At 47.7% G+C, this 27587-nt stretch overlaps 1 protein-coding gene across 1 annotated transcript in view; it reads right to left on the bottom strand.

Annotated features, from left to right (window-relative positions):
- Positions 1 to 27587, bottom strand: part of LOC137525345 (zinc finger protein 721-like) — a 103988-nt gene that overhangs the window by 32053 nt on the left and 44348 nt on the right. The window lies entirely within an intron of this gene.

Here is a 27587-nt window from a genome sequence, read left to right as displayed (position 1 = left end):
GCTCCTTACATAGCAGCGAGAGCGAATAAGTCATGCATAGCGAATGCTCCTTACATAGCAGCGAGAGCGAGTAAGTCATGCATAGAGGACACTCCTTACATAGCAGCGAGTAAGTCATGCATAGAGGACGCTCCTTACATAGCAGCGAGAGCGAGTAAGTCATGCATAGAGGATGCTCCTTACATAGCAGCGAGAGCGAGTAAGTCATGCATAGAGGACACTCCTTACATAGCAGCGAGAAAGTCATGCATAGAGGACGCTCCTTACATAGCAGCGAGAGCGAGTAAGTCATGCATAGAGGATGCTCCTTACATAGCAGCGAGAGCGAGTAAGTCATGCATAGAGGACGCTCCTTACATAGCAGCGAGAGCGAGTAAGTCATGCATAGAGGACGCTCCTTACATAGCAGCGAGAGCGAGGAAGTCATGCATAGAGGACGCTCCTTACATAGCAGCGAGAGCGAGGAAGTCATGCATAGAGGACGCTCCTTACATAGCAGCGTGAGCAAGTAAGTCATGCATAGAGGGCGCTCCTTACATAGCAGCGAGAGCGAGTAAGTCATGCATAGAGGATGCTCCTTACATAGCAGCGAGTAAGTCATGCATAGAGGGCGCTCCTTACATAGCAGCGAGAGCGAGTAAGTCATGCATAACGAATGCTCCTTACATAGCAGCGAGAGCGAGTAAGTCATGCATAGCGAATGCTCCTTACATAGCAGCGAGAGCGAGTAAGTCATGCATAGAGGATGCTACTTACATAGCAGCGAGAGCGAGGAAGTCATGCATAGAGGACGCTCCTTACATAGCAGCGAGAGCGAGGAAGTCATGCATAGAGGATGCTCCTTACATACCAGTGAGAGCGAGTAAGTCATGCATAGAGGATGCTCCTTACATAGCAGCGAGAGCGAGGAAGTCATGCATAGAGGATGCTCCTTACATAGCAGTGAGAGCGAGTAAGTCATGCATAGAGGATGCTCCTTACATACCAGTGAGAGCGAGTAAGTCATGCATAGAGGACGCTCCTTACATAGCAGCGAGAGCGAGTAAGTCATGCATAGAGGATGCTCCTTACATAGCAGCGAGTAAGTCATGCATAGAGGGCGCTCCTTACATAGCAGCGAGAGCGAGTAAGTCATGCATAGAGGATGCTCCTTACATAGCAGCGAGTAAGTCATGCATAGAGGGCGCTCCTTACATAGCAGCGAGAGCGAGTAAGCCATGCATAGCGAATGCTCCTTACATAGCAGCGAGAGCGAGTAACTCATGCATAGAGGACGCTCCTTACATAGCAGCGAGAGCGAGTAAGTCATGCATAGAGGGCGCTCCTTACATAGCAGCGAGAGCGAGTAAGCCATGCATAGCGAATGCTCCTTACATAGCAGCGAGAGCGAGTAACTCATGCATAGAGGACGCTCCTTACATAGCAGCGAGAGCGAGTAACTCATGCATAGAGGACACTCCTTACATAGCAGCGAGAGCGAGTAAGTCATGCATAGAGGATGCTCCTTACATAGCAGCGAGAGCGAGTAAGTCATGCATAGAGGATGCTCCTTACATAGCAGCGAGAGCGAGTAAGTCATGCATAGAGGACGCTCCTTACATAGCAGCGAGAGCGAGTAAGTCATGCATAGAGGATGCTCCTTACATAGCAGTGAGAGCGAGTAACTCATGCATAGAGGACGCTCCTTACATAGCAGCGAGAGCGAGTAAGTCATGCATAGAGGACGCTCCTTACATAGCAGCGAGAGCGAGAAAGTCATGCATAGAGGACGCTCCTTACATAGCAGCGAGAGCGAGTAAGTCATGCATAGAGGACGCTCCTTACATAGCAGCGAGAGCGAGTAAGTCATGCATAGCGAATGCTCCTTACATAGCAGCGAGAGCGAGTAAGTCATGCATAGAGGATGCTCCTTACATAGCAGCGAGTAAATCATGCATAGAGGGCGCTCCTTACATAGCAGCGAGAGCGAGTAAGTCATGCATAGAGGATGCTCCTTACATAGCAGCGAGTAAGTCATGCATAGAGGGCGCTCCTTACATAGCAGCGAGAGCGAGTAAGTCATGCATAGAGGATGCTCCTTACATAGCAGCGAGTAAGTCATGCATAGAGGACGCTCCTTACATAGCAGCGAGAGCGAGTAAGCCATGCATAGCGAATGCTCCTTACATAGCAGCGAGAGCGAGTAACTCATGCATAGAGGATGCTCCTTACATAGCAGCGAGAGCGAGTAAGTCATGCATAGAGGATGCTCCTTACATAGCAGCGAGAGCGAGTAAGTCATGCATAGAGGACGCTCCTTACATAGCAGCGAGAGCGAGTAAGTCATGCATAGAGGACGCTCCTTACATAGCAGCGAGAGCGAGTAAGTCATGCATAGAGGATGCTCCTTACATAGCAGCGAGTAAGTCATGCATAGAGGGCGCTCCTTACATAGCAGCGAGAGCGAGGAAGTCATGCATAGAGGATGCTCCTTACATAGCAGCGAGAGCGAGTAAGTCATGCATAGAGGACGCTCCTTACATAGCAGCGAGAGCGAGTAAATCATGCATAGAGGACGCTCCTTACATAGCAGCGAGAGCGAATAAGTCATGCATAGCGAATGCTCCTTACATAGCAGCGAGAGCGAGTAAGTCATGCATAGAGGACACTCCTTACATAGCAGCGAGTAAGTCATGCATAGAGGACGCTCCTTACATAGCAGCGAGAGCGAGTAAGTCATGCATAGAGGATGCTCCTTACATAGCAGCGAGAGCGAGTAAGTCATGCATAGAGGACACTCCTTACATAGCAGCGAGAAAGTCATGCATAGAGGACGCTCCTTACATAGCAGCGAGAGCGAGTAAGTCATGCATAGAGGACGCTCCTTACATAGCAGCGAGAGCGAGTAAGTCATGCATAGAGGACGCTCCTTACATAGCAGCGAGAGCGAGTAAGTCATGCATAGAGGACGCTCCTTACATAGCAGCGAGAGCGAGGAAGTCACGCATAGAGGACGCTCCTTACATAGCAGCGAGAGCGAGGAAGTCATGCATAGAGGACGCTCCTTACATAGCAGCGAGAGCGAGTAAGTCATGCATAGAGGATGCTCCTTACATAGCAGTGAGAGCGAGTAACTCATGCATAGAGGACGCTCCTTACATAGCAGCGAGAGCGAGTAAGTCATGCATAGAGGACGCTCCTTACATAGCAGCGAGAGCGAGAAAGTCATGCATAGAGGACGCTCCTTACATAGCAGCGAGAGCGAGTAAGTCATGCATAGAGGACGCTCCTTACATAGCAGCGAGAGCGAGTAAGTCATGCATAGCGAATGCTCCTTACATAGCAGCGAGAGCGAGTAAGTCATGCATAGAGGATGCTCCTTACATAGCAGCGAGTAAATCATGCATAGAGGGCGCTCCTTACATAGCAGCGAGAGCGAGTAAGTCATGCATAGAGGATGCTCCTTACATAGCAGCGAGTAAGTCATGCATAGAGGGCGCTCCTTACATAGCAGCGAGAGCGAGTAAGTCATGCATAGAGGATGCTCCTTACATAGCAGCGAGTAAGTCATGCATAGAGGACGCTCCTTACATAGCAGCGAGAGCGAGTAAGCCATGCATAGCGAATGCTCCTTACATAGCAGCGAGAGCGAGTAACTCATGCATAGAGGATGCTCCTTACATAGCAGCGAGAGCGAGTAAGTCATGCATAGAGGATGCTCCTTACATAGCAGCGAGAGCGAGTAAGTCATGCATAGAGGACGCTCCTTACATAGCAGCGAGAGCGAGTAAGTCATGCATAGAGGACGCTCCTTACATAGCAGCGAGAGCGAGTAAGTCATGCATAGAGGATGCTCCTTACATAGCAGCGAGTAAGTCATGCATAGAGGGCGCTCCTTACATAGCAGCGAGAGCGAGGAAGTCATGCATAGAGGATGCTCCTTACATAGCAGCGAGAGCGAGTAAGTCATGCATAGAGGACGCTCCTTACATAGCAGCGAGAGCGAGTAAATCATGCATAGAGGACGCTCCTTACATAGCAGCGAGAGCGAATAAGTCATGCATAGCGAATGCTCCTTACATAGCAGCGAGAGCGAGTAAGTCATGCATAGAGGACACTCCTTACATAGCAGCGAGTAAGTCATGCATAGAGGACGCTCCTTACATAGCAGCGAGAGCGAGTAAGTCATGCATAGAGGATGCTCCTTACATAGCAGCGAGAGCGAGTAAGTCATGCATAGAGGACACTCCTTACATAGCAGCGAGAAAGTCATGCATAGAGGACGCTCCTTACATAGCAGCGAGAGCGAGTAAGTCATGCATAGAGGACGCTCCTTACATAGCAGCGAGAGCGAGTAAGTCATGCATAGAGGACGCTCCTTACATAGCAGCGAGAGCGAGTAAGTCATGCATAGAGGACGCTCCTTACATAGCAGCGAGAGCGAGGAAGTCACGCATAGAGGACGCTCCTTACATAGCAGCGAGAGCGAGGAAGTCATGCATAGAGGACGCTCCTTACATAGCAGCGAGAGCGAGTAAGTCATGCATAGAGGACGCTCCTTACATAGCAGCGAGAGCGAGGAAGTCACGCATAGAGGACGCTCCTTACATAGCAGCGAGAGCGAGGAAGTCATGCATAGAGGACGCTCCTTACATAGCAGCGTGAGCGAGTAAGTCATGCATAGAGGGCGCTCCTTACATAGCAGCGAGAGCGAGTAAGTCATGCATAGAGGATGCTCCTTACATAGCAGCGAGTAAGTCATGCATAGAGGGCGCTCCTTACATAGCAGCGAGAGCGAGTAAGTCATGCATAACGAATGCTCCTTACATAGCAGCGAGAGCGAGTAAGTCATGCATAGCGAATGCTCCTTACATAGCAGCGAGAGCGAGTAAGTCATGCATAGAGGATGTCAAAAAATATAGGAATGAACACCCGCACAGCAAATAACCTCATAGACCAGGTGATTTGCATCACCTTTAAAGGAATAAAATCAAAGATTAGAAATCTGTATTATAAATTCCCACATGCACCATGTCAGTATAAATGTATGGAAAAATGTATAAAAGGCAGCTGACTCTTGGGTGCATGTGGGAATACCTTTATTATAGAAAAGCCAAAGTCTATATCAAAATATCAACCTGATAAAACCACATATATGTTACAAAAACAGTGTAATACCCCAAGAAACTTAAACACCCCTAAAAACCCTTATAGGAGGCCATTGCGCTGACACCCTGAACTGCACAAAAAAGAGCTTATAGAGGCTGCAGTCCTCCACGCTCTCCAAAAATGTACAATTGCCAGCTGGTTTGTGAAGTTCGTCCGTGTGTACTAGATAGAACCAAAGTTCATCAGGAGCATCATCCTCAGCATAAATCCAGTTAGACCATTTGGCTGCAAGCTCAGCGGATGACAAAACTGGGCCCAATTGAAAAGCAGAGAAGTCCAAGATTTCTCAGGAACCCTCAGATGACATCTGACTCACATACATACACTATTGCTTGTTCATATTGTCATTGGACTCAATCGCAGTCCTCTCCAGGTCATGCCAGTGGAATCATGCATGGTGTATAAAGCAGGCAAAGTCATGCAGAGTCATGCAAAATGGCCTAGAGCAAGCACAGAGTCATGCAGGTAAGCTGTGTATAAGCTGTATATGGGTGTCCATGGGATGACCAAAGTCTAACCTTGAAGCAGCTGCATAGCTTGAAAGAAATCAGCGTCTTAAGCCATGTAGGTTTAGAATGCGCAATGGCAGAGTTGATGGTAAAAAATAATGTCCATATACCTATGGCCGCCTGTTGTAATCTGACACATAGAGGTGACCCCAGTTTTGTAAAATTTGTGGGCCTAGATAGAATACACCCACATGAAAGAGGAGGTGATGTTGATAGGACCCTCTTACAGGCAGAATTAAGGTGGATTTTTACATTAGATGCAACTAAAGGCAAAGGCCTGAATGATGCAGTCCAATATGGAGCATTCCTTCCCACTTGAAATGACTTTACCTTCCCCCTCCTCCTCCCTCCCTTCTCTTTTCTTTCTTTATTCCCCCCCCCTCCCCCCCCTTTTTTCTTCCCTCCACATCTCTTGTTCCCTCTCTCTTGGACCCGGATTTGCGCCTGGACCTGGATGGATGTTGGTTCGCTAGTTTAGTACCTTGTATAAGTATGCATGATTCCACTGGCATGACCTGGAGAGGACTGCGATTGAGTCCAATGACAATATGAACAAGCAATAGTGTATGTATGTGAGTCAGATGTCATCTGAGGGTTCCTGAGAAATCTTGGACTTCTCTGCTTTGCAATTGGGCCCAGTTTTGTCATCCGCTGAGCTTGCAGCCAAATGGTCTAACTGGATTTATGCTGAGGATGATGCTCCTGATGAACTTTGGTTCTATCTAGTACACACGGACGAACTTCACAAACCAGCTGGCAATTGTACATTTTTGGAGAGCGTGGAGGACTGCAGCCTCTATAAGCTCTTTTTTGTGCAGTTCAGGGTGTCAGCGCAATGGCCTCCTATAAGGGTTTTTAGGGGTGTTTAAGTTTCTTGGGGTATTACACTGTTTTTGTAACATATATGTGGTTTTATCAGGTTGATATTTTGATATAGACTTTGGCTTTTCTATAATAAAGGTATTCCCACATGCACCCAAGAGTCAGCTGCCTTTTATACATTTTTCCATGCATAGAGGATGCTCCTTACATAGCAGCGAGAGCGAGGAAGTCATGCATAGAGGACGCTCCTTACATAGCAGCGAGAGCGAGGAAGTCATGCATAGAGGATGCTCCTTACATACCAGTGAGAGCGAGTAAGTCATGCATAGAGGATGCTCCTTACATAGCAGCGAGAGCGAGGAAGTCATGCATAGAGGATGCTCCTTACATAGCAGTGAGAGCGAGTAAGTCATGCATAGAGGATGCTCCTTACATAGCAGCGAGAGCGAGTAAGTCATGCATAGAGGGCGCTCCTTACATAGCAGCGAGAGCGAGTAAGTCATGCTTAGCGAATGCTCCTTACATAGCAGCGAGAGCGAGTAAGTCATGCATAGAGGACGCTCCTTACATAGCAGCGAGAGCGAGGAAGTCATGCATAGAGGACGCTCCTTACATAGCAGCGAGAGCGAGTAAGTCATGCATAGAGGATGCTCCTTACATAGCAGTGAGAGCGAGTAACTCATGCATAGAGGACGCTCCTTACATAGCAGCGAGAGCGAGTAAATCATGCATAGAGCAGTGGTTCCCAACCTTTTCCGGCCCGGGGAACACTGCCTGACCAAATTTTTCTCCGGGGAACGGCGCGGGGGGGGGGGGGGGGGGGGGGGGGGGCGACGGGCGGAGTTGCGGCTGCATAGCTAGCATAGTTGCCCCAGTGTAGGGAGTTTAGTTGCCTCAGTATAGCCAGTATAGTGCCCCAGTATAGCCAGAATAGTGCCCCAGTATAGCCAGCATAGTGCCCCAGTATAGCCAGCATAGTGCCCCAGTATAGCCAGCATAGTGCCCCAGTATAGCTGGTATAGTGCCCCAGTATAGCCAGAATAGTGCCCCAGTATAGCCAGCATAGTGCCCCAGTATAGTGCCCCAGTATAGCCAGTATAGTGCCCCAGTATAGCCAGAATAGTGCCCCAGTATAGCCAGAATAGTGCCCCAGTATAGCTAGTATAGTGCCCCAGTATAGCCAGAATAGTGCCCCAGTATAGCCAGAATAGTGCCCCAGTATAGCCAGAATAGTGCCCCAGTATAGCCAGAATAGTGCCCCAGTATAGCCAGAATAGTGCCCCAGTATAGCCAGTATAGTGCCCCAGTATAGCTAGTATAGTGCCCCAGTATAGCCAGAATAGTGCCCCAGTATAGCCAGCATAGTGCCCCAGTATAGCTAGTATAGTGCCCCAGTATAGCCCCCCAGTATAGTGCCCCAGTATAGCCAGTATAGTGCCCCAGTATAGCCAGCATAGTGCCCCAGTATAGCCCCCCAGTATAGCTAGTATAGTGCCCCAGTATAGCCCCCCAGTATAGCCAGTATAGTGCCCCAGTATAGTGCCCAAGTATAGCTAGTATAGTGCCCCAGTATAGCCAGAATAGTGCCCCAGTATAGCTAGTATAGTGCCCCAGAATAGTGCCCTAGGATAGCCAGTATAGTGCCTCCCGCCCGTCCTCACGGCCAACGCTGTTATTACCTTAACAGCTGCCGCTCTCCCCTCTCCAGCGCGTGTATATTCTAGCAGCGTATCTCCGGCTGCTCTGTCTGTGTGATGCGGAAGGAAGCATCCGGGCAGCGGCTTCATGTAACGGCGATATGTATCGCCGTTACTATGGGAACCGAGCCCTCCCTCCTTCCGCATCACACAGACAGAGCAGCCGGAGATACGCTGCTAGAATATACAGGCACCAGAAAGGGGAGAGCGGCCGCTGCTATGCTAATAACAGCGGCGGCACGGGCGGGAGGGGGAGAAGATGACGGCACACCAGGCAACGTTCCGCGGCACACTAGTGTGCCGCGGAACACTGGTTGAAAAACACTGGCATAGAGGATGCTCCTTACATAGCAGCGAGAGCGAGTAAGTCATGCATAGAGGATGCTCCTTACATAGCAGCGAGTAAGTCATGCATAGAGGGCGCTCCTTACATAGCAGCGAGAGCGAGAAAGCCATGCATAGCGAATGCTCCTTACATAGCAGCGAGAGCGAGTAAGTCATGCATAGAGGACGCTCCTTACATAGCAGCGAGAGCGAGTAAGTCATGCATAGAGGGCGCTCCTTACATAGCAGCGAGTGCGAGTAAGCCATGCATAGAGGACGCTCCTTACATAGCAGCGAGAGCGAGTAAGTCATGCATAGAGGACGCTCCTTACATAGCAGCGAGAGCGAGTAAGTCATGCATAGAGGATGCTCCTTACATAGCAGCGAGAGCTAGCAAGTCATGCATAGAGGACGCTCCTTACATAGCAGCAAGAGCGAGTAAGTCATGCATAGAGGACGCTCCTTACATAGCAGCGAGAGCGAGTAAGTCATGCATAGAGGACGCTCCTTACATAGCAGCGGGAGCGAGTAAGTCATGCATAGAGGACGCTCCTTACATAGCAGCGAGAGCGAGTAAGTCATGCATAGAGGACGCTCCTTACATAGCAGCGAGAGCAAGTAAGCCATGCATAGCGAATGCTCCTTACATAGCAGCGAGAGCGAGTAACTCATGCATAGAGGACGCTCCTTACATAGCAGCGAGAGCGAGTAAGTCATGCATAGAGGACGCTCCTTACATAGCAGCGAGAGCGAGTAAGCCATGCATAGCGAATGCTCCTTACATAGCAGCGAGAGCGAGTAAGTCATGCATAGAGGATGCTCCTTACATAGCAGCGAGAGCGAGCAAGTCATGCATAGAGGACGCTCCTTACATAGCAGCGAGAGCGAGTAAGTCATGCATAGAGGACGCTCCTTACATAGCAGCGAGAGCGAGTAAGTCATGCATAGAGGACGCTCCTTACATAGCAGCGAGAGCGAGTAAGTCATGCATAGAGGGCGCTCCTTACATAGCGGCGAGAGCGAGTAAGTCATGCATAGAGGACGCTCCTTACATAGCAGCGAGAGCGAGTAACTCATGCATAGCGAATGCTCCTTACATAGCAGCGAGAGCGAGTAACTCATGCATAGAGGACGCTCCTTACATAGCAGCGAGAGCGAGTAACTCATGCATAGAGGACGCTCCTTACATAGCAGCGAGAGCGAGTAACTCATGCATAGCGAATGCTCCTTACATAGCAGCGAGAGCGAGTAACTCATGCATAGAGGACGCTCCTTACATAGCAGCGAGAGCGAGTAAGTCATGCATAGAGGACGCTCCTTACATAGCAGCGAGAGCGAGTAAGTCATGCATAGAGGATGCTCCTTACATAGCAGCGAGAGCGAGCAAGTCATGCATAGAGGACGCTCCTTACATAGCAGCGAGAGCGAGTAAGTCATGCATAGAGGACGCTCCTTACATAGCAGCGAGAGCGAGTAAGTCATGCATAGAGGGCGCTCCTTACATAGCAGCGAGAGCGAGTAAGCCATGCATAGAGGACGCTCCTTACATAGCAGTGAGAGCGAGTAAGTCATGCATAGAGGACGCTCCTTACATAGCAGTTAGAGCGAGTAAGTCATGCATAGAGGACGCTCCTTACATAGCAGTGAGAGCGAGTAAGTCATGCATAGCGAATGCTCCTTACATAGCAGCAAGAGCGAGTAAGTCATGCATAGAGGACGCTCCTTACATAGCAGCGAGAGCGAGGAAGTCATGCATAGAGGACGCTCCTTACATAGCAGCGAGAGCGAGTAAGCCATGCATAGAGGACGCTTCTTACATAGCAGCGAGAGCGAGTAAGTCATGCATAGAGGATGCTCCTTACATAGCAGCGAGTAAGTCATGCATAGAGGGCGCTCCTTACATAGCAGCGAGAGCGAGAAAGCCATGCATAGCGAATGCTCCTTACATAGCAGCGAGAGCGAGTAAGTCATGCATAGAGGACGCTCCTTACATAGCAGCGAGAGCGAGTAAGTCATGCATAGAGGATGCTCCTTACATAGCAACGAGAGCGAGTAAGTCATGCATAGAGGACGCTCCTTACATAGCAGCGAGAGCGAGTAAGCCATGCATAGAGGACGCTCCTTACATAGCAGCGAGAGCGAGTAAGTCATGCATAGAGGACGCTCCTTACATAGCAGCGAGAGCGAGTAAGTCATGCATAGAGGATGCTCCTTACATAGCAGCGAGAGCTAGCAAGTCATGCATAGAGGACGCTCCTTACATAGCAGCAAGAGCGAGTAAGTCATGCATAGAGGACGCTCCTTACATAGCAGCGAGAGCGAGTAACTCATGCATAGAGGACGCTCCTTACATAGCAGCGAGAGCGAGTAACTCATGCATAGAGGACGCTCCTTACATAGCAGCGAGAGCGAGTAAGTCATGCATAGAGGGCGCTCCTTACATAGCAGCGAGAGCGAGTAAGCCATGCATAGCGAATGCTCCTTACATAGCAGCGAGAGCGAGTAAGTCATGCATAGAGGACGCTCCTTACATAGCAGCGGGAGCGAGTAAGTCATGCATAGAGGACGCTCCTTACATAGCAGCGAGAGCGAGTAAGTCATGCATAGAGGACGCTCCTTACATAGCAGCGAGATCAAGTAAGCCATGCATAGCGAATGCTCCTTACATAGCAGCGAGAGCGAGTAACTCATGCATAGAGGACGCTCCTTACATAGCAGCGAGAGCGAGTAAGTCATGCATAGAGGACGCTCCTTACATAGCAGCGAGAGCGAGTAAGCCATGCATAGCGAATGCTCCTTACATAGCAGCGAGAGCGAGTAAGTCATGCATAGAGGACGCTCCTTACATAGCAGCGAGAGCGAGTAAGTCATGCATAGAGGACGCTCCTTACATAGCAGCGAGAGCGAGTAAGTCATGCATAGAGGACGCTCCTTACATAGCAGCGAGAGCGAGTAAGTCATGCATAGAGGATGCTCCTTACATAGCAGCGAGAGCGAGCAAGTCATGCATAGAGGACGCTCCTTACATAGCAGCGAGAGCGAGTAAGTCATGCATAGAGGACGCTCCTTACATAGCAGCGAGAGCGAGTAAGTCATGCATAGAGGGCGCTCCTTACATAGCAGCGAGAGCGAGTAAGCCATGCATAGAGGACGCTCCTTACATAGCAGTGAGAGCGAGTAAGTCATGCATAGAGGACGCTCCTTACATAGCAGTTAGAGCGAGTAAGTCATGCATAGAGGACGCTCCTTACATAGCAGTGAGAGCGAGTAAGTCATGCATAGCGAATGCTCCTTACATAGCAGCAAGAGCGAGTAAGTCATGCATAGAGGATGCTCCTTACATAGCAGCGAGAGCGAGGAAGTCATGCATAGAGGACGCTCCTTACATAGCAGCGAGAGCGAGTAAGTCATGCATAGAGGATGCTCCTTACATAGCAGCGAGTAAGTCATGCATAGAGGACGCTCCTTACATAGCAGCGAGAGCGAGTAAGCCATGCATAGCGAATGCTCCTTACATAGCAGCGAGAGCGAGTAAGTCATGCATAGAGGACGCTCCTTACATAGCAGCGAGAGCGAGTAAGTCATGCATAGAGGACGCTCCTTACATAGCAGCGAGAGCGAGTAAGTCATGCATAGAGGACGCTCCTTACATAGCAGCGAGAGCGAGTAAGTCATGCATAGAGGATGCTCCTTACATAGCAGCGAGAGCGAGCAAGTCATGCATAGAGGACGCTCCTTACATAGCAGCGAGAGCGAGTAAGTCATGCATAGAGGACGCTCCTTACATAGCAGCGAGAGCGAGTAAGTCATGCATAGAGGGCGCTCCTTACATAGCAGCGAGAGCGAGTAAGCCATGCATAGAGGACGCTCCTTACATAGCAGTGAGAGCGAGTAAGTCATGCATAGAGGACGCTCCTTACATAGCAGTTAGAGCGAGTAAGTCATGCATAGAGGACGCTCCTTACATAGCAGTGAGAGCGAGTAAGTCATGCATAGCGAATGCTCCTTACATAGCAGCAAGAGCGAGTAAGTCATGCATAGAGGACGCTCCTTACATAGCAGCGAGAGCGAGGAAGTCATGCATAGAGGACGCTCCTTACATAGCAGCGAGAGCGAGTAAGTCATGCATAGAGGATGCTCCTTACATAGCAGCGAGTAAGTCATGCATAGAGGGCGCTCCTTACATAGCAGCGAGAGCGAGTAAGCCATGCATAACGAATGCTCCTTACATAGCAGCGAGAGCGAGTAACTCATGCATAGAGGACGCTCCTTACATAGCAGCGAGAGCGAGTAACTCATGCATAGAGGACACTCCTTACATAGCAGCGAGAGCGAGTAAGTCATGCATAGAGGATGCTCGTTACATAGCAGCGAGTAAGTCATGCATAGAGGATGCTCCTTACATAGCAGCGAGAGCGAGTAAGTCATGCATAGAGGACGCTCGTTACATAGCAGCGAGAGCGAGTAAGTCATGCATAGAGGATGCTCCTTACATAGCAGTGAGAGCGAGTAACTCATGCATAGAGGACGCTCCTTACATAGCAGCGAGAGCGAGTAAGTCATGCATAGAGGACGCTCCTTACATAGCAGCGAGAGCGAGTAAGTCATGCATAGAGGACGCTCCTTACATAGCAGCGAGAGCGAGTAAGTCATGGATAGAGGATGCTCCTTACATAGCAGCGAGAGCGAGGAAGTCATGCATAGAGGACGCTCCTTACATAGCAGCGAGAGCGAGTAAGCCATGCATAGCGAATGCTCCTTACATAGCAGCGAGAGCGAGTAAGCCATGCATAGCGAATGCTCCTTACATAGCAGCGAGAGCGAGTAACTCATGCATAGAGGACGCTCCTTACATAGCAGCGAGAGCGAGTAAGTCATGCATAGAGGACGCTCCTTACATAGCAGCGAGAGCGAGTAAGTCATGCATAGAGGATGCTCCTTACATAGCAGCGAGAGCGAGCAAGTCATGCATAGAGGACGCTCATTACATAGCAGCGAGAGCGAGTAAGTCATGCATAGAGGACGCTCCTTACATAGCAGCGAGAGCGAGTAAGTCATGCATAGAGGACGCTCCTTACATAGCAGCGAGAGCGAGTAAGTCATGCATAGAGGACGCTCCTTACATAGCAGCGAGAGCGAGTAAGTCATGCATAGAGGGCGCTCCTTACATAGCAGCGAGAGCGAGTAAGCCATGCATAGCGAATGCTCCTTACATAGCAGCGAGAGCGAGTAAGTCATGCATACAGGACGCTCCTTACATAGCAGCGAGAGCGAGTAAGTCATGCATAGAGGACGCTCCTTACATAGCAGCGAGAGCGAGTAACTCATGCATAGAGGACGCTCCTTACAAAGCAGCGAGAGCGAGTAAGTCATGCATAGAGGACGCTCCTTACATAGCAGCGAGAGCGAGTAAGTCATGCATAGAGGATGCTCCTTACATAGCAGCGAGAGCGAGTAAGTCATGCATAGAGGACGCTCCTTACATAGCAGCGAGAGCGAGTAACTCATGCATAGAGGACGCTCCTTACAAAGCAGCGAGAGCGAGTAAGTCATGCATAGAGGACGCTCCTTACATAGCAGCGAGAGCGAGTAAGTCATGCATAGAGGATGCTCCTTACATAGCAGCGAGAGCGAGCAAGTCATGCATAGAGGACGCTCCTTACATAGCAGCGAGAGCGAGTAAGTCATGCATAGAGGACGCTCCTTACATAGCAGCGAGAGCGAGTAAGTCATGCATAGAGGACGCTCCTTACATAGCAGCGAGAGCGAGTAAGTCATGCATAGAGGGCGCTCCTTACATAGCAGCGAGAGCGAGTAAGCCATGCATAGAGGACGCTCCTTACATAGCAGTTAGAGCGAGTAAGTCATGCATAGAGGACGCTGCTTACATAGCAGTGAGGGCGAGTAAGTCATGCATAGCGAATGCTCCTTACATAGCAGCAAGAGCGAGTAAGTCATGCATAGAGGATGCTCCTTACATAGCAGCGAGAGCGAGGAAGTCATGCATAGAGGACGCTCCTTACATAGCAGCGAGAGCGAGTAAGCCATGCATAGCGAATGCTCCTTACATAGCAGCGAGAGCGAGTAACTCATGCATAGAGGACGCTCCTTACATAGCAGCGAGAGCGAGTAAGTCATGCATAGAGGGCGCTCCTTACATAGCAGCGAGAGCGAGTAAGCCATGCATAGCGAATGCTCCTTACATAGCAGCGAGAGCGAGTAACTCATGCATAGAGGACGCTCCTTACATAGCAGCGAGAGCGAGTAACTCATGCATAGAGGACACTCCTTACATAGCAGCGAGAGCGAGTAAGTCATGCATAGAGGATGCTCCTTACATAGCAGCGAGAGCGAGTAAGTCATGCATAGAGGATGCTCCTTACATAGCAGCGAGAGCGAGTAAGTCATGCATAGAGGACGCTCCTTACATAGCAGCGAGAGCGAGTAAGTCATGCATAGAGGATGCTCCTTACATAGCAGCGAGAGTGAGTAAGTCATGCATAGAGGATGCTCCTTACATAGCAGCGAGAGCGAGTATGTCATGCATAGCGAATGCTCCTTACATAGCAGCGGGAGCGAGTAAGTCATGCATAGAGGACGCTCCTTACATAGCAGCGAGAGCGAGTAAGTCATGCATAGAGGACGCTCCTTACATAGCAGCGAGAGCGAGTAAGTCATGCATAGAGGGCGCTCCTTACATAGCAGCGAGAGCGAGTAAGTCATGCATAGAGGATGCTCCTTACATAGCAGCGAGTAAGTCATGCATAGAGGACGCTCCTTACATAGCAGCGAGAGCGAGTAAGTCATGCATAGAGGACGCTCCTTACATAGCAGCGAGAGCGAGTAAGTCATGCATAGAGGGCGCTCCTTACATAGCAGCGAGAGCGAGTAAGTCATGCATAGAGGATGCTCCTTACATAGCAGCGAGTAAGTCATGCATAGAGGACGCTCCTTACATAGCAGCGAGAGCGAGTAAGTCATGCATAGAGGACGCTCCTTACATAGCAGCGAGAGCGAGTAAGTCATGCATAGAGGACGCTCCTTACATAGCAGCAAGAGCGAGTAAGTCATGCATAGAGGACGCTCTTTACATAGCAGCGAGAGCGAGTAAGTCATGCATAGAGGACGCTCCTTACATAGCAGCGAGAGCGAGTAACTCATGCATAGCGAATGCTCCTTACATAGCAGCGAGAGCGAGTAAGTCATGCATAGAGGACGCTCCTTACATAGCAGCGAGAGCGAGTAAGTCATGCATAGAGGACGCTCCTTACATAGCAGCGAGAGCGAGTAAGTCATGCATAGAGGACGCTCCTTACATAGCAGCGAGAGCGAGTAACTCATGCATAGCGAATGCTCCTTACATAGCAGCGAGAGCGAGTAAGTCATGCATAGAGGACGCTCCTTACATAGCAGCGAGAGCGAGTAAGTCATGCATAGAGGGCGCTCCTTACATAGCAGCGAGAGCGAGTAAGTCATGCATAGAGGGCGCTCCTTACATAGCAGCGAGAGCGAGTAAGTCATGCATAGAGGGCGCTCCTTACATAGCAGCGAGAGCGAGTAAGTCATGCATAGAGGATGCTCCTTACAGAGCAGCGAGAGCGAGTAAGTCATGCATAGAGGACGCTCCTTACATAGCAGCGAGAGCGAGTAAGTCATGCATAGAGGACGCTCCTTACATAGCAGCGAGAGCGAGTAAATCATGCATAGAGGACACTCCTTACATAGCAGCGAGAGTGAGTAAGTCATGCATAGCGAATGCTCCTTACATAGCAGCGAGAGCGAGTAAGTCATGCATAGAGGATGCTCCTTACATAGCAGTGAGAGCGAGTAAGTCATGCATAGAGGACGCTCCTTACATAGCAGCGAGAGTGAGTAAGTCATGCATAGAGGACGCTCCTTACATAGCAGCGAGAGCGAGTAAGTCATGCATAGCGAATGCTCCTTACATAGCAGCGAGAGCGAGTAAGTCATGCATAGAGGATGCTCCTTACATAGCAGCGAGAGCGAGTAAGTCATGCATAGAGGACGCTCCTTACATAGCAGCGAGAGCGAGTAAGTCATGCATAGAGGACGCTCCTTACATAGCAGCGAGAGCGAGTAAGTCATGCATAGAGGACGCTCCTTACATAGCAGCAAGAGCGAGTAAGTCATGCATAGAGGACGCTCATTACATAGCAGCGAGAGCGAGTAAGTCATGCATAGAGGACGCTCATTACATAGCAGCGAGAGCGAGTAAGTCATGCATAGAGGACGCTCCTTACATAGCAGCGAGAGCGAGTAAGTCATGCATAGAGGACGCTCCTTACATAGCAGCGAGAGCGAGTAAGTCATGCATAGAGGATGCTCCTTACATAGCAGCGGGAGCGAGTAAGTCATGCATAGAGGACGCTCCTTACATAGCAGCGAGAGCGAGTAAGTCATGCATAGAGGATGCTCCTTACATAGCAGCGAGAGCGAGTAAGTCATGCATAGAGGATGCTCCTTACATAGCAGCGAGAGCGAGTAAGTCATGCATAGCGAATGCTCCTTACATAGCAGCGAGAGCGAGTAAGTCATGCATAGAGGACGCTCCTTACATAGCAGCAAGAGCGAGTAAGTCATGCATAATAATAATAATAATGTGAACATTTGTATAGCGCTTTTCTCCTGTCGGACTCAAAGCGCTCAAGAGCTGCAGCCACTGGGACGCGCTCAAGAGGCCACCCTGCAGTGTTAGGGAGTCTTGCCTTGAACTCCTTACTGAATAGGTACTTGACCTAGCCAGGATTCGAACCCTGGTCTCCCATGTCAAAGGCAGAGCCCTTAACCAGTACACTATCCAGCCACTGCATAGAGGACACTCCTTACATAGCAGCGAGAGCGAGTAAGTCATGCATAGCGAATGCTCCTTACATAGCAGCGAGAGCGAGTAAGTCCTGCATAGAGGACGCTCCTTACATAGCAGCGAGAGCGAGTAAGTCATGCATAGAGGACGCTCCTTACATAGCAGCGAGAGCAAGTAAGTCATGCATAGAGGACGCTCCTTACATAGCAGCGAGAGCGAGTAAGTCATGCATAGCGAATGCTCCTTACATAGCAGCGAGAGCGAGTAAGTCATGCATAGAGGACGCTCCTTACATAGCAGCGAGAGCGAGTAACTCATGCATAGAGGACGCTCCTTACATAGCAGCGAGAGCGAGTAACTCATGCATAGAGGACGCTCCTTACATAGCAGCGAGAGCGAGTAAGTCATGCATAGAGGATGCTCCTTACATAGCAGTGAGAGCGAGTAAGTCATGCATAGAGGACGCTCCTTACATAGCAGCGAGAGTGAGTAAGTCATGCATAGAGGACGCTCCTTACATAGCAGCGAGAGCGAGTAAGTCATGCATAGAGGACGCTCCTTACATAGCAGCAAGAGCGAGTAAGTCATGCATAATAATAATAATAATGTGAACATTTGTATAGCGCTTTTCTCCTGTCGGACTCAAAGCGCTCAAGAGCTGCAGCCACTGGGACGCGCTCAAGAGGCCACCCTGCAGTGTTAGGGAGTCTTGCCTTGAACTCCTTACTGAATAGGTACTTGACCTAGCCAGGATTCGAACCCTGGTCTCCCATGTCAAAGGCAGAGCCCTTAACCAGTACACTATCCAGCCACTGCATAGAGGACACTCCTTACATAGCAGCGAGAGCGAGTAAGTCATGCATAGCGAATGCTCCTTACATAGCAGCGAGAGCGAGTAAGTCCTGCATAGAGGACGCTCCTTACATAGCAGCGAGAGCGAGTAAGTCATGCATAGAGGACGCTCCTTACATAGCAGCGAGAGCAAGTAAGTCATGCATAGAGGACGCTCCTTACATAGCAGCGAGAGCGAGTAAGTCATGCATAGCGAATGCTCCTTACATAGCAGCGAGAGCGAGTAAGTCATGCATAGAGGACGCTCCTTACATAGCAGCGAGAGCGAGTAACTCATGCATAGAGGACGCTCCTTACATAGCAGCGAGAGCGAGTAACTCATGCATAGAGGACGCTCCTTACATAGCAGCAAGAGCGAGTAAGTCATGCATAGAGGATGCTCCTTACATAGCAGTGAGAGCGAGTAAGTCATGCATAGAGGACGCTCCTTACATAGCAGCGAGAGTGAGTAAGTCATGCATAGAGGACGCTCCTTACATAGCAGCGAGAGCGAGTAAGTCATGCATAGAGGACGCTCCTAACATAGCAGCGAGAGCGAGTAAGTCATGCATAGCGAATGCTCCTTACATAGCAGCGAGAGCGAGTAAGTCATGCATAGAGGATGCTCCTTACATAGCAGCGAGAGCGAGTAAGTCATGCATAGAGGACGCTCCTTACATAGCAGCGAGAGCGAGTAAGTCATGCATAGAGGACGCTCCTTACATAGCAGCGAGAGCGAGTAAGTCATGCATAGAGGACGCTCCTTACATAGCAGCGAGAGCGAGTAAGTCATGCATAGAGGACGCTCCTTACATAGCAGCGAGAGCGAGTAAGTCATGCATAGAGGACGCTCCTTACATAGCAGCGAGAGCGAGTAAGTCATGCATAGAGGACACTCCTTACATAGCAGCGAGAGCGAGTAAGTCATGCATAGCGAATGCTCCTTACATAGCAGCGAGAGCGAGTAAGTCATGCATAGAGGATGCTCCTTACATAGCAGTGAGAGAGAGTAAGTCATGCATAGAGGACGCTCCTTACATAGCAGCGAGAGTGAGTAAGTCATGCATAGAGGACGCTCCTTACATAGCAGCGAGAGCGAGTAAGTCATGCATAGCGAATGCTCCTTACATAGCAGCGAGAGCGAGTAAGTCATGCATAGAGGATGCTCCTTACATAGCAGCGAGAGCGAGTAAGTCATGCATAGAGGACGCTCCTTACATAGCAGCGAGAGCGAGTAAGTCATGCATAGAGGACGCTCCTTACATAGCAGCGAGAGCGAGTAAGTCATGCATAGAGGACGCTCCTTACATAGCAGCGAGAGCGAGTAAGTCATGCATAGAGGACGCTCCTTACATAGCAGCGAGAGCGAGTAAGTCATGCATAGAGGACGCTCCTAACATTGCAGCGAGAGCGAGTAAGTCATGCATAGAGGACGCTCCTTACATAGCAGCGAGAGCGAGTAAGTCATGCATAGAGGACACTCCTTACATAGCAGCGAGAGCGAGTAAGTCATGCATAGAGGATGCTCCTTACATAGCAGAGAGAGCGAGTAAGTCATGCATAGAGGACGCTCCTTACATAGCAGCGAGAGCGAGTAAGTCATGCATAGAGGACGCTCCTTACATAGCAGCGAGAGCGAGTAAGTCATGCATAGAGGACGCTCCTTACATAGCAGCGAGAGCGAGTAAGTCATGCATAGAGGATGCTCCTTACATAGCAGCGAGAGCGAGTAAGTCATGCATAGCGAATGCTCCTTACATAGCAGCGAGAGCGAGTAAGTCATGCATAGAGGACGCTCCTTACATAGCAGCGAGAGCGAGTAAGTCATGCATAGCGCACACTCCTGTGCTTTAACAGCGCAGCTTAATGAATCAATCCCAATATTACATAAAGCTAAGAATATGATGCTGAAAATGTAAATTTGTCACCAGATCACATGAAAACCATCTTAGGCAATCTCTGCTTATCTGGGAAGGAAGCACTCAAAGCTGTATTCCTCATTCGGTCCCAATGGACTCCTACTTTGTCCCCCATGGATCCCTTTCTCTTCAGCTCTGAGTAGTTTGATGGTATTGGGGTTGATTCACTAACAAAAATAGCGCAAGTAACCTCCTGTTACTCGCGCTATTAAATCAGCGTGCCTTCATTTTCAGTTCCTGCACACTATGCGCCATAGTGGCAGCAAAGCGTGCATAATTAAGCTTGGTCAGAGGAGCGTGCGCTCAGCCCACCCTATGCATAGCGAGCGCTGGTACGCTCCTTGCCAATACGCCCGCTCCTTGCCAATAATGGGCACTCCACTCACCCCGCCCTGAGCCTCGGCGGGTCCAGTGACTTTAACCTTCCTGGCGGTAACCCCGAACGTGCAACACGCAGCTAGCAAAGTGCACTCTGATCGCCGCCGCTCCGCGACGATTACCCGCCGCGCCGTGCCGCCCCCCCCTGGACCCCGTGTGCTGCCTGGCCAATCAGTGCCAGGCAGCACTGAGGGGTGGATCGTCACAACGTCGGTGCCGTCATCCCGCCCGTCACCATGGCGACGGGGGAAGCCCTCCAGGAAATCGAAGGCGATCGAAGCGGGTGGGGGGATGCCGCTGCACAGCGGCTATCATGTAGCGAGCCCTGGGCTCGCTACATGATTTAAAAAAAAATTGAAAAAAAGCTGCTGCGCTGCCCCCTGGCGGTTTTTAATACACTGCCAGGAGGGTTAAAGGACGTGATTCCCGCACTTTGATTGGCCCGATAGGCTGTCTGTCAAGTTGCCACCCGCTGATATCCTTGTATCGATTACACCAGTGAAGCTCGTGCACATGTCTTATTAGTGGGCGTACTGCTTATTTATTCCCCACATATGGCATATAGATTGCAATACAAAATTTCAAGAGGAAAAATTAGGAGGGCGTATATCCCAATGAAGTCACCAAAAACACCTATCATCAATTGTTTAAAATATCATAACTTTAATTCCATATTCCAAAAATACAAAAATATTTAAAACGCCAACTCGTGGTGGATTGAGGACCCTACAACCCTCATACATAACCCACGCCTCACTTTGGATTCACCCAAGACTCACACATTCACCCCTATAACTGCTCACTATTGCAGTCACTGGTACCAGTGAAAAAGCACACATTTCCTCCAAAAGAAGAGAGAATGTTCCCAGAAGCTGTGGTGATTCAGGTAATATTGCAAAAAAGAGCAAAGAGGCATATGCACAATGCCTATTAGTTCAGTTCACTTGCATGTGGCAAATAAATGACATCAATTATTTTGCATGGGCACATCGCCGCCTACTCAAGGCAGTCTATGATGTCTGAGCTCACAGTCCATGTATCATGAGCTAGAGATGCTGGTGCTGTTAGTGGCAGATAGATTCAGCTTAGCAGAGTAACAGAGCCAAAGATGCGAAAGTATTGGCGTGCAAGCAGGGGAAGCCGACACTGTATGTGTTAGTAGAAAGCAAATGCATATGCTCATATTTAGTAGATGCTCATTCATACAGTACCAGTTCAATGGTGTCCAGCTCCCAGAGATCCTGCAGTTTAGTCCACATGCTGTTGTAGCCAGATTGTTCCGGACTTCACTAAAGGTGCGTACACACATGCGACTATAGTCGTTTGTAACGATCGTTCCCCGATCTTTACCAACGACGATCGTTACAAAAAACGAACCAACGACTATTAAGGCAAACGACGAACGAGGCAAATCGTTACAAAACAAAGTTCTGTCTTGGCGGATTTTTACCACCGACGATCGTTAGCAAAAGTGGTACATCGTTGGAAACGATCGTTCGTACCAGGCTGGACATGCGTATTTCACTTTTTCTCCAAGGAACTTCACAATTTTATGCGCAGGCGCATTAAGTGCTTTTACGTGGTGTAACGTTCGTTCTAACGATGTGATCGTTACACACTTTTTACAACTAACTTTACTTCGGTCGTTCTTTCATCAATTAAAAGTTCGTTCGTCGTCCTCAACGAACGATCGTTGTCGCATGTGTGTACGTAGCCTTAGTGTATCAGACAGTCCAGCGGCTTGAGCAGGGCAAATGGTGAAGTCCACGGGTAATCCAATTTGGGAGAACATGGAGGAGGGCGCTGGGACGACAATCACACACACGCCTGGCAAGCCACGCTGAGCCACGACATGTTTCACCGGACACTTCCGGTTTCCTCAGGTGGGCGTGGTTGGAGCATATACATTGGTTACTGATGTGATGTCCTGTTTATTTATTCACAATATATGGCATATGAATTGTTTATTGATTAAATATATATATCTGTATATACTCGCGTATACGCCTAATTTTTCAGCATAAAAAATGTGGTGAAAAGTTACCCTCTCGGCTTATATGCGAATCAGTCGAGCAAAACCTGTTGTGGAGCAGGTTTTGTTACTGGCAGAGGAGTGTAAGGATCCTGCACTAGCGATCCTGCTCTTTCCAGCTCGCTCCCTGCTATGTCCGTGCCCCCCCCCATCCCCTGCAACATGGTGTGCAGAGTGCGCTGCTCAGGACTACCTGTGTCCCCTGGCTTGTGGAGCGGAGCGTGCAGCAACGTGTCAGCGGTGCAATCATTGGGGATTCTTCCTGTGTAGCAATCGCTGTGTCTCATATCTATGAGACCATCCATTGGCTTCTTTTATGATCCTCAGGCACATCTGACTATGGGGAGGGGGGCTGACTTGTACTGGCTACTGGGGAGGGGGCTTACACACGAGTCAATCACTTTTTTCTGGATTCTGAGGTAAAAGTGGGTATCTCGGATTATACATAGGTCGGTTCATATGAGAGTACACACTGTATTTGGAATATTGATGTGACACTATGAATTTAAATGCTTGGGTTGCTCATCAGTTGTTGGGCACTAGCCACGTTATCACTGGGGGTTTTGCTCTATCGTTCTACAGACCAGCATAGCCCAATATCACCTGCTCTGACCACCAGAATACCTTAATAGATAACATGTCATAAAGAAATGAGGACTTAGTCACAGCCTTAATTACAATCAACAGATGTGTGCTTAAAGTGGACCTGAATTCCTTTCACAGGACAGAAGGAAAACAGAGAGAAATGCCCCCTGTATGTATTTAGAGAGTTTAGCCCGTCTAATTCATCCTTATCTGGGACTAATCATAAGTGTAATTTGACCCCTCAGCTGTTTCAGTTGGCTGCCTCTTCAGGATAGCTAATTTGTAAACACAGGATATTACCCTATGTCTGCTTCCATGAAAGCAGGAAGTAGACACAGTGCAGATTAATTGCAGGATTTTTTATCAGCTGTAACAAAGAATTAAAAAAAATGTTATTGTACTGTTGCTTGCTTAGAGCAGAGAGAAAGTTCTGAGTTCAGGTCTATGTTAAATAGTAGTGTGATGTCTCTCCGCCAAGCAATGCAAATGACAGTCTAAAGGGGAACACAACCTCACATAGAGTAACAGACATGATGATGTAGTAAGAACAGGATAAGAGCCTCTTCCATGAGGAAATATGATTAATTACAACCATAAAACATTTATTTAAAGTAGCCAAGTTTATTGGAGAAGTAAGGCAAATACACATTAGTGAGAGAGTACAACAAAATGTCAGATGATACATTAGAGGCCTGGAATAGGCACATCAGGATACATATAAACGTCAAGCGAGTGGCCTACTTTTAGAGAGATTGTGTATCTATCTATCTATCTATCTATCTATCTATCTATCTATCTATCTATCTATCTATCTATCTATCTATCTATATATATATATATATATATAAAATCGTGTGTGTGTGTAGGGTGTGTGTGTGTGTAGGGTGTGTGTAGGGTGTGTGTGTGTGTAGGGTGTGTGTAGGGTGTGTGTGTGTGTAGGGTGTGTGTGTGTGTAGGGTGTGTGTAGGGTGTGTGTGTGTGTAGGGTGTGTGTAGGGTGTGTGTGTGTGTGTGTAGGGTGTGTGTGTGTATGTGCCGCGATGACGCGAAAACGGCTTGACCGATTTGAACGGAACTTGGTACACAGATCCCTTACTACCTGGGATGATATGTTCTGGGGGTCTCGCGGCCCCCCTGCACACGTGGGCGGAGCTACAAACAGCAAATTAGATTTCACCCATTCAAGTCAATGGAAAAAATGTAAAAGGCTGCCATTCTCACAGTAATCAAGCCACAGTCCCCACACTTGGCACAGTTGGTCACTTGGTGACCGAGGTTACAAATCCAGGAAAAGTGGGTGGAGCATAAAACTGCCAATCAAATTTCAGTCATTCATTTAAATGGGAAAATGTAAACTGCAGCCATTCTTAGACTGTTAATCGCAGGGTTCTCAAACTTGGTACACTTGGTCACTGGGTGAATGCGATTACGATTCAAGAAAATGGGTGGAGCCTACAACAGCCAATCAAAATTCACCTATTGATTTTCAAGGGGAATATTTAAACTGCTGCTATACTTACACTTTTAATGGCAGAGGCTTCAAACCTGCTACAGTCGGTCATTGGGTGACTGGGGTCCAAATTCACTAAAGGGGTGGGGCCACATACAGCCAATCAGATTTCCTTGGTGAATAAACTGCTTCCATTCACATATTTTTTATGCCAGGAACCTGAAAGCTCACAAACTTGGTCATTGAGTGACTGTGTGTCAAGGTTACAAAAAGTGGGCGGAGCCCAAAAAAACTTTTATTGGGAAAATATAAACTGCAGCCATTTTTACACCGTTAATGGCAGGGTTCTCAAACTTTGCACAGTTGGTCACTGGGTGACTGAGATTAAGATTTTGGAAGGTGGGTGGAGCCTACAACAGCCAATAAAAATTCAACTTTTGATTTTCAAAGGGAATATTTATTCTGCTACCATTCTCTTATACTGTGAAAAGCAGATTCCTCAAAACTGGTACAGTTGGTCGCTGGGTGACTGGGGTCCAAGTTCGGAAAGGGGGCGGAGCCACAAATTTGTTTATTTTTCAATGGGAATATACAAAGCATTGATACCAAGGACCCCAAAGCCGATAAACTTGATAACTGAGTGACTGTATGTCAAGGTTAGAAAAAGTGGGCGGTGCCAACAACTACATCTTTAACATGGCAGGGTTCCCAAACTTTACACAATTGGCCACTGGGTGACTGGGATGAATATTCAGAAATGTGGGTGGAGCCTACAACAGCCAATCAAAATGTACCTATTGATTTTCAAGGGGAATATTCCCATTGCTACCATTCTCACACTGTTAGTGGCAGAGGCCTCAAACCTGATACAGTCAGTCATTGAGTGACTAGGGTCCAAATTCACTAAAGGGGTGGAGCCACAAATAGCCAATCAGATTTGTTAGATTGATTTCAGCCATTCTGTTATTGGCAGGGTTCTCAAACGTGACACAGTTGGCCACTGGGTGACTGGGACTAATATTCAGAAAAGTGGGTGGAGCCTACAGCAGCCAATCAAAATTCACCTTTTGATTTTCAAGGGGAATATTTACATTGCTGCCATGCATGCACTCTTAATGGCAGAGGCCTAAAATCTGCTACAGTCAGTCACTGGGAAACTGGGGTTTAAATTCTGAAGGGATCAGGCCAAAAACAGCCAATTAGATTTGTTTAATGTCAATGGTAAAATGCAAAAATGTTCAAATTCAGTAAAGGTGCGGAGCCAAAAACAGCCAGATTTCTTTGCTGGATAAACTGCTTCCATTAGCACAATTTTGATGCCACGAACCCAAAAGCTCACAAACTTGGTCATTGAGTAGTGACTGTGTGTCCAGGTTACAAAAAGTGGGTGGAGTTAAAAACAGATTTTTCTGGGAAATTGTAAACTGCAGCCCTTCTTCACTGTTAATGGCAGGGTTCTTTAATTTAGCATAGCTGGTTACTGGGTGACTGGGATTAATATTCAGAAAGGTGGGAGGAGCCTAAAAATGGCACTCAAAAATCACATGTCACTTTTCAAGGAGAATATAAAAAATTGCTGCCATTCTTGCACTTATGGCACAAGCCTCAAACCTGGTACAGTTGGTCATTGGGTCACTGGGGTTCAAATTCAGAAAAGGGGACAGAGCCACAAACGGTGAATCAGATTTGTTTCATTTCATGGTAAAATACAAATTATTGATGCCAAGGACCCCAGAGCTAACAAACTTGGTCAATGAGTAGTGACTTTTTGTCCAGGTTACAAAAAGTGGGCGGAGCCAAAAACAAATTTCACTGGTAAAGTGTAAACTGCAGCCCTTCTTACACTGTTTATGGCAGGGTTCACAAACTTTGCCCAGATGGTCACTGGGTGACTGAGATTAATATTCAGGGAATTCACCTGTTGATTTTCAAGTGGAATATTTAAATTGCTGCCATTTTTACACTGTTAATAGCAGATGCCTCAAACCTGCTACAGTTGGTCATTGGGTGACTTGAGTTCAAATGCTGGAGAGGGGCGGAGCCACAAACGGCCTATCTGATTCGTTTAATTTCTATGGGAATATACAAATTATTGATGCCAAGGACCCCAAATCTCACAAACTTAGTCATTGAGTGTTTGTGCGTTAGGGTTAGAAAGTGGGCGGAGCCCACATCAGTCAAATACATGCCCGGGCAACGCAGGGTCATCAGTGGGTGGAGACAAATACAAATTTCACTGGGAAAATGTAAACTGCAGCCATTCTTACATTGTTAATGGCAGGGATTTTAAACTTTGCACAGTTGGTCACTGGGTGACTGGGATTAATCTTCAGAAAAGTGGGTGGAGCCTACAAAATTAGGCTCCACCTATTGCTTTTCAAGGGGAATATTTAATTGCTACCATTCTTGAACTGTTAATGGCACAGGCCTCAAACCTGGTACAGTTGGTTATTGGGTGACTGGGGTTCAAATTCAGAAAAGGGGGTGGAGCCACAAACAGCCAATCAGATTTTTTCATTTCAATGCAAATTATTGATACCAAAGACAGCAAAGCTCACAAACTTGGTCATTAAGTAATTGTGTGTTAGGGTTAGTAAAAGTATGCAGAGCCAACACCAGCCAAATACATACCCGGGCAACGCCGGGCCATCAGCTAGTATATATATATATATATAAATATATATATAAATATATATATATATATAAATATATATATATATATATATATATATATAAATATATATATATATAAATATATATATATATATAAATATATATATAAATATATATATATATATAAATATATATATAAATATATATATATATATAAATATATATATATATATATATATATATAAATATATATATATATATATATATATAAATATATATATATATATATATATATATATATATAAAAATATATATATATATATATATATATATATATATATATATATATATATATATATATATATATATATATATATATATATATATATATATATATATATATATATATATAAATAAATATATATATATATAAATAAATAAATATATATATATATA

This window comes from Hyperolius riggenbachi, chromosome 7 (assembly GCF_040937935.1).
Source record: "Hyperolius riggenbachi isolate aHypRig1 chromosome 7, aHypRig1.pri, whole genome shotgun sequence".
Classification (NCBI taxonomy): Eukaryota; Metazoa; Chordata; class Amphibia; order Anura; family Hyperoliidae; genus Hyperolius; species Hyperolius riggenbachi.
Note: the sequence above shows the minus strand (reverse complement) of the source record. Positions and strands in the feature narration are given on the sequence as shown.